The following is a 7,611-nucleotide window of genomic DNA, read 5'->3' on the forward strand; positions in this document are numbered from 1 at the left end:
GGTAGCCCTGATGACAAATGTTGATCATAAAGCCGGTGTCAGTGTATCCATACTATATATAAGTAGCAATTTCTTTTGAAGATTAATGGTTACGATTTGCAAGCTGAAAATGCCTATGGCTCTGTGCCAGCAGACTAAGTTACTTTTGAGGTAATATAAAAGCCCTTGTTGCTATGAGTAAAGGCATGTGTAGATCATAAGAGCAGATGCCTGTGGATGAATAGATAATTATGGCTGTGAAACATTTTAAAGTGTAATATTGAAAGTGTCTGGAGTTAATTTTGGAGTTGAAATTGGAGGTGAATATTAGAGGAAGATCTGGACTCTACACAACAACAACTCTGCAGTTGTGAGAACTTGACTTTCTAAAAGCTTTGATTCTTTATACTCTTCCAATCCACCAATACCTGGGAAGTCTCTCCTTCCTCATCTCACTATGCCCTCTTAATACTTTGTCTGTTTACTGTTTCCTCATTCCTTTGTGAACGTCCCTGTTCTCTACAACTTCACCACTGCACCATTATTTATACACCTCTCTCCCAACAACTTCTTTACCCTTCAATAAAAAAACACCCACACAAATCCTCTATTCACACCCTCTATCTACTCCTTCCTGCTGCTGGGGATCTCCCCTAGGCCTGAACTAAGACATACTTACCTGATCTCACCCATGCCTCCCTGCCATCTCTTCCCCTGTAAATGGTGTTAACCTTCTGAATTAAAACTGACTAACCTTAAAACTCACTCCACAAGTTAAGCATCCCAAGAGCCTGCACTCATGGCTACTGTCCCACAGTCACTCCTACCACCCATTGTGGCCAAGCACTGCCATCTACAGCACTTATTCCCTCACCTGCCGTCTCTAAGTTTCCCCTCAAACCTCTTAGATTGTAAGCTCTTCGGGGCAGCGATTTCCTTTCCTATTGCCTGATTTTACTGCACTTAATGTATTTGAAATCCCTGTACTGTATTCTTTGTGAAGCGCTGAGTACATTTTTGGCGCTATATAAATAAAGACATACATACATAATTCATATGATAGCACTGGGCACAATCAAGATGGTAATTATTATTATTTATTATTTATAAAATATTTTACCAGGAAGTAATACACTGAGAGTTACCTCTCGTTTTCAAGTATGTCCTGGGCACAGAGTAAAACAAATAATACATGGTTACAAGTACAGTTACATAAATGAACAAGGTATACATTATATACAAGACATTGCGTGCACAGTTAAAGAAAATATATATTATGAGCATATTTAACAGTTACAGACCAAAGTAAAGTGTGAGACAGCCTTAGATTTGAAAGAACTTAAGCTGGTGGTGGATATGAGAGTCTCTGGTAGGTTGTTCCAGTTTTGGGGTGCACGGTAAGAGAAGGAGGAACGTCCGGATACTTTGTTGAGTCTTGGGACCATGAATAGTCTTTTGGAGTCTGAACTCAGATGATAGGTGCTGCATGTGGTAGGGGTGAGGAGCTTGTTCAGGTAGCTGGGTAGCTTGCCCAGAAAGTATTTGAGGGTGAGACAGGAAAGGTGAACTTTGCGCCTAGACTCTAGTGATGACCAATCTAGTTCTTTGAGCATTTCGCAGTGATGTGTGTTGTACAGTAGTTGCATTGGAGAACAAAACGACAAATTGAATTGTAGAGGGTGTCAAGTTTGCTAAGGTGGGTTTGAGGAGCCGAGCCATATACTATATCTCCATAGTCAATAATTGGCATTAGCATCTGCTGTGCAATACGCTTTCTGACCAGGAGACTTAGGGAGGATTTGTTCCTGTAAAGTACCCCTAGTTTGGCATAGGTCTTGGTTGTCAGGGTATCAATGTGCATCCCGAATGTTAAGTGGGAGTCAAACCATAAGCCCAGGTATTTAAAACTAGTGACAGGTGTTAGGGTGGTGTTAGCGTTGGTTCTAATCAGGAGCTCAGTCACTGGAAGCTTTACAAATTTAGTCTTGGTCCCAAATACCATTGTTACAGTCTTGTCAGTGTTTAAAAACAGTTTGTTTTGGGAAATCCAGGTTTCGAGTCTCAAAAAGTCAGACTGAAGTATGTGTTGAAGGTCAGAGAGGCTATGGCTGTGTGCATATAGGATTGTGTCATCTGCATACATGTGTATTGAGGCTTCCATACAAGCTGTGGGAAGATCATTAATGAACACTGAGAAGAGTAGGGGCCCCAGAACAGAGCCTTGCGGGACACCACAGGTGATATCCAGGGGGTTGGAATTAGAGCCTGAGATGGACACATGTTGGGATCTTCCTGATAGGTAGGACTGAAACCAGTTTAAAGCATGTTTCCCTATTCCATAGCTCTGGAGTTTGTTAAGCAGGATAACATGATCAACTGTGTCAAAAGCCTTTGCAAAATCTAGGAATACTGCACCAGTGAGTTGTCCCCGTTCCATTCCACACTGGATTTCATTGCAAACTTTTAGCAGGGTAGTTACGGTGGAGTGTTTGGGACGAAACCGAGACTGAAATTGGCTAGGGAAATTTGTCTTGGTGTAGAAATCGCTTAATTGGGAGTGGACACATTTTTCCATAACTTTGGATAGAATTGGGAGAAGTGAGATTGGCCTGTAGTTTGAGACAGTGTTTTTGTCCCCACTTTTGAAGATTGGGACAACTCTGGCAGTTTTCCAGGTCTTAGGGATATGGCCTGCAGACAGGATAGAGTTGACTATGGACGCAATTGGTTTGGCAATGGCTGGGGCACCGAGTCGTAGGAACCTAGATTGTAGTAAGTCGGGTCCACATTGGCTGCTTAGTTTTAGTTTGAGGAGCGCTTGTGTAATCTCCTCTTCAGATACTGGGCTAAATTGAAAATTGTGGGCAGTGTTGGGAGGGGGTGGGACTGTAGGGATACTCACAGGATGAGATTCATGTTTGGGGTTTGTGCTGCGTTTCGCTAATAAGTTAGTGGCACACCCCACAAAGTAATCATTGAATGCATTTGCAATGTCAGTGGGGTTTGTCAGAGTAATATCCCCCTTAGTGATATTACTTGGTTGTTGATGGTTAGGAGGCTGGAATATATTGTTGATAACCTTCCAGAAGTTAGCTGGGTTTGATGTATTCTGGTGGAGATTGTCAGAGTAATATTGTGCTTTTGCATGCCTTGTTTGTCTTGTGCACATGTTCCGCATGCATCTGTAGTGATTGAGATCCTTGGTAGTGCCAGTTACTTTGTAGCTTTTCCACAAGGCATCCCTGAACTGGTAGAGTGCTATAAGGTCAGGTGTAACCCATGGAAGGTGGGCCCCCCGTACCCTTATTTTGCGTAGTGGAGCATGGGTATCGCAGAGTTTTAAGAACTCGGATTGGAAATAGTCAAGCGCAGAATCGGGGTCGGGAATTAAATCGATTCTGTGCCATGGGCAGTTGGTAAGGTCATCCAGAAACTGTTGTGGGTTAAAGTTTTTAAATGTTCTAGTGAGGAGAACTTTAGGGCTTGAATGGGGCGGTTTAATTTTCCTTACACAGTACACTATTGCATGGTCACTGAAAATATTAGGAAGGATGCCAGAGGATTGGATTCTGCTTGGGTTTGAGGAGAGAATCCAGTCTAGCAAGGAATGGTTATGCGATTTCAGGTTTATCCGTGTGGGTTGGGAAATGAGTTGTGATAGGTTAAGTGACTTGAGTTGTATCTGGATTTTGTGGTTTTTAGGGTCAAGCCAATTGAAGTTGAAATCCCCAAGAACTAGCAGCTCACTCTTCTCATTCAGAGAGGAAATGGAGCCAAGAAATTGGGTGATATCAGTCAAGGATTGTAGAGGGGCTTTAGGGGGGCGGTAGATGCCAGCAAGCAAGATGGGCTTAGAAAAGGGGAGGCAGATTTTGCCCACTAGAGTTTCAAAAGAGGGTGGACTTGGTGGGCAATTTAACAGTGTAAATTGTAATGTGTCTGCAATATAAAAAAAATAACACCCCTCCTCCTCTCTTTGACCTATCTCTCCTAAAAATGGAGTATCCCTGAATGGCGATATTTGCATCAGGGGTTTTAGGGGATAGCCATGTTTCTGTAAGAACGATGGCTTTGGGTTTATGCATAAGGCACCATGCCCTTAGTTCATCCAGTTTGGGCAGCAGGCTCCGGATGTTTATATGGGCGACAGATAGCCCTTTTTGGAATTTAAAGGTGGAATTCTCAGGGGCATGGGACAGAGTTGAACTTGGAGGACCTGGCACAATCACAGTTAAAGATGGCTTACTGTAACAACACACAGGTGAATAAGTATTGTGTTAGGTTAATACTAAAAGCAACATGGACACTGTACAGTCCAGAGAGAGCCAGTTTGATCAATATTAATATATTCTATGATTATCATTGTGACGAAAACACATACTTCATATCTCTTATATATATATATATATATATATATATATATATAAAAGAGATATGAAGTATGTGTTTTCGTCACATATATATATATAAAACAATTCCACGAGTCCCCGAACTCATTCCATCCATCAATTCTAAAACAATTCCACGAGTCCCTGAACTCATTCCATCCATCAATTAAACTCAAAATGGATTATTCGGCAAACCTAGTAAACTTTCTAGATACAACAGTAACACTGAAAGATGGCAAACTACATAAATCTGTATACACGAAACCAACAGACAGATGCAGTTACCTCCATAACTCCAGCTGCCATCCCACTCATACCAAACAAGGTATCATACACAGCCAGGCTATAAGATACCACTGCATATGCTCTGACACTGAAGACAGAAACAGGCATCTCACAACCCTGACCGAATCATTCAGACAGAAGGGATACAAACCAAAGACCATTGCCAAAACTATTACATCTGCACTAATAGCCCCATGAGAACACCTGCTACAATACAGACAGAAAGAACCTACCACACGCATACCACTAGTGGCCACATACAACCCTACCCTAGAGGGTATACGAAAAATAACCAAAGATCTGCAACCCATGCTGGCAGAGGATGCGACATTAAAAGAAATCTTTCCCAAACATCCTATTCTTACATTCCGGCAACCACCAAACCTCAAACAGAAATTAGTCAGCAGAAAACTTCACAACGAACTTAAAGACATTGATAATGGCACAAAACCGTGCAACAACAAACGCTGCAAACTCTGCAAACATATATGCCAAGATCCCACAGCCAGTCACAGCCATGGAACACTCAATGTTAAAGGATCATACAGCTGCACATCCAGGAATATAGTGTATATGATTCAGTGCAACAAATGTGACCAAGGTTGCTACATTGGGGAAACTGTGTGCTGGGTGATAATGGTGAAAGGTGGGGTTGCATACCTGCCTAAGACATGCAAATGAGCATACAGTTATATTTCCATTTGCTATATGCTTTGCTGTGGAGGGTTTTTGTCACTTTTTTTACTCACCATAACTTAACTAAGTATGGTAAAACCCATCCTCATTGCTTCAGCTTTGCATAGCCAGTGTAACCAACCCCACACTGATTAGACCCATTAAGGTCGATGGGCTGGGGCTGCAAGCCCCGCAAGCCCCGCAACTTTGACGGAAGAGAAAGCGCTTTTGTGTTGCTGGTAACAGAAAGATTAAGAAGATGCAGAGGAGGAATGCTGTCCAGTTTGCCCTGCGTGATGATATCCGGATGGATCGCCTGAACTTCAGTCGGTTGGTGTTACAGAAGTTATTTGGCTTCAGCCCCATGGAATTGGACTATATCTTTGAAGTGACAACAAGTAAGTGTTACCAAGTGATTTTTGTAAACCCAGCTGCACATGAGAAATGTATGAAGCTATATTCCTAGGGTGACCATTCGTCCCGATTTTCCCGGGACAGTCCCGTTTTTTCGTGTGCTGTACCGGTTGCCTGACTGTCCTGGGAATGTCCCATTTTTTGTGTCGGCGGCGGTGCACGGGGATGGGGGGTGGGCGGTGCGCGGCGGCGGGGAGGAAGAGGATGCAGAGCAGCCCGGCAAGTATTTTTTCTTACTGCCAGGGGTTGGGCTTCTGCAGAAACGTGCCGGGCCGCTGGGGATTGGATGGAGAATGCCGGGGGGTGGGGCTTTAGAAGGCCGGGCCGCAGGGGATTTGATGGAGTATCCGGGGGGCAGGGCTTTAGAAGGCCGTGCCGCAGGGGATTGGATGGAGTATCTGGGGGGCGGGGCATTAGAAGGCCGTGCCGCAGGGGATTGGACGGAGTATCCGCGGGGCGGGGCTTTGCCTCTCCCCGGCACTCTGGCCCACACTCTGGCTCCTCGGCAACCCGGCTCTCTCCCTCACACCCCCGACTCCACCCCGGCTGCTCCCTTCGCTCCCCCCGGCAACCCGGCTCTCTCCCTCACACCCCCGGCACCCCGACTCCCCCCCTCGCTCCCCCGGCAACCCGGCTCTCTCCCTCACACCCCTGGCTCCCACCGGCACCCCGGCTGCCCACTTGCTCCCCCCGGCACCCCGGCTCTCTCCTTCAATCCCCCGGCTCCCCCCCCTCACTCCCCTGGCACCCCGGCTCCCCCCCTCGCTCCCCCGGCAACACGGCTCTCTCCCTCCCCCCTCAGAGCCGCTTACAGCCTGCCGCCTCCGCCGAACCCTCAGCCGCCGCAGGTAAGTATATGGGGGGGGGGGGGAGGCTGGGGGGGAGAGGAAGATGCTGCAGGGGGGAGAGATGGAAGTGGGGGGAGGCTGCTTCTGCTTCTGTTGTAAATGCTGCTTGCGTGAGAAGGTGTGTGAGTGTGACAATGTGTGTGTGTGAGTGTGACAGTGTGTGTGTGTGAGAGACTGTGACAGTGTGTGTGAATGTGACAGTGTGTGTGAGAGTGTGACAGTGTGTGTGAGAGTGTGACAGTGTGTGTGAGAGTGTGACAGTGTGTGTGAGCGTGTGACAGTGCGTGTGACAGTGTGTGTGAGAGTGTGACAGTGTGACTGTGTGAGAGTGTGACTGTGTGAGAGTGTGACTGTGTGAGAGTGTGACTGTGTGAGAGTGTGACTGTGTGTGTGTGTGTGTGTGACAGTGTGTGAGAGTGTGACAGTGTGTGTGTGAGAGTGTGACAGTGTGTGTGTGAGAGTGTGACAGTGTGTGTGTGACAGTGTGTGAGTGTGACAGTGTGTGTGTGTGAGAGAGAGTGACTGTGTGACTGTGAGAGTGTGACAGTGTGTGTGTGAGAGTGTGACAGTGTGTGTGTATGTGTGTGTGAGAGTGTGACAGTGTGTGTGTGTGTGTGTGTGTGTGTGTGTGTGTGTGTGTGTGTGTGTGAGAGAGAGTGTGACAGTGTGAGTGTGAGAGAGTGACAGTGTGTGTGTGTGTGTGTGTGTGACAGTGTGTGTGCGAGAGAGTGTGACAGTGTGTGTGTGAGAGAGTGTGACAGTGTGTGTGTGTGTGTGTGGGAGAGTGTGACAGTGTGTGTGTGTGAGAGAGTGTGACAGTGTGTGTGTGTGTGTGTGTGTGTGACAGTGTGTGTGAGAGTGTGACAGTGTGTGTGAGCGTGTGACAGTGTGTGTGAGCATGTGACAGTGTGTGTGAGAGTGTGACAGTGTGTGTGAGCGTGTGACAGTGTGTGTGTGAGAGTGTGACAGTGGGTGTGTGTGACAGTGTGACTGTGTGTGTGTGTGTGAGTGAGTGTGACAGT

Source organism: Ascaphus truei, chromosome 12 (assembly GCF_040206685.1).
Source record: "Ascaphus truei isolate aAscTru1 chromosome 12, aAscTru1.hap1, whole genome shotgun sequence".
Taxonomy (NCBI): Eukaryota; Metazoa; Chordata; class Amphibia; order Anura; family Ascaphidae; genus Ascaphus; species Ascaphus truei.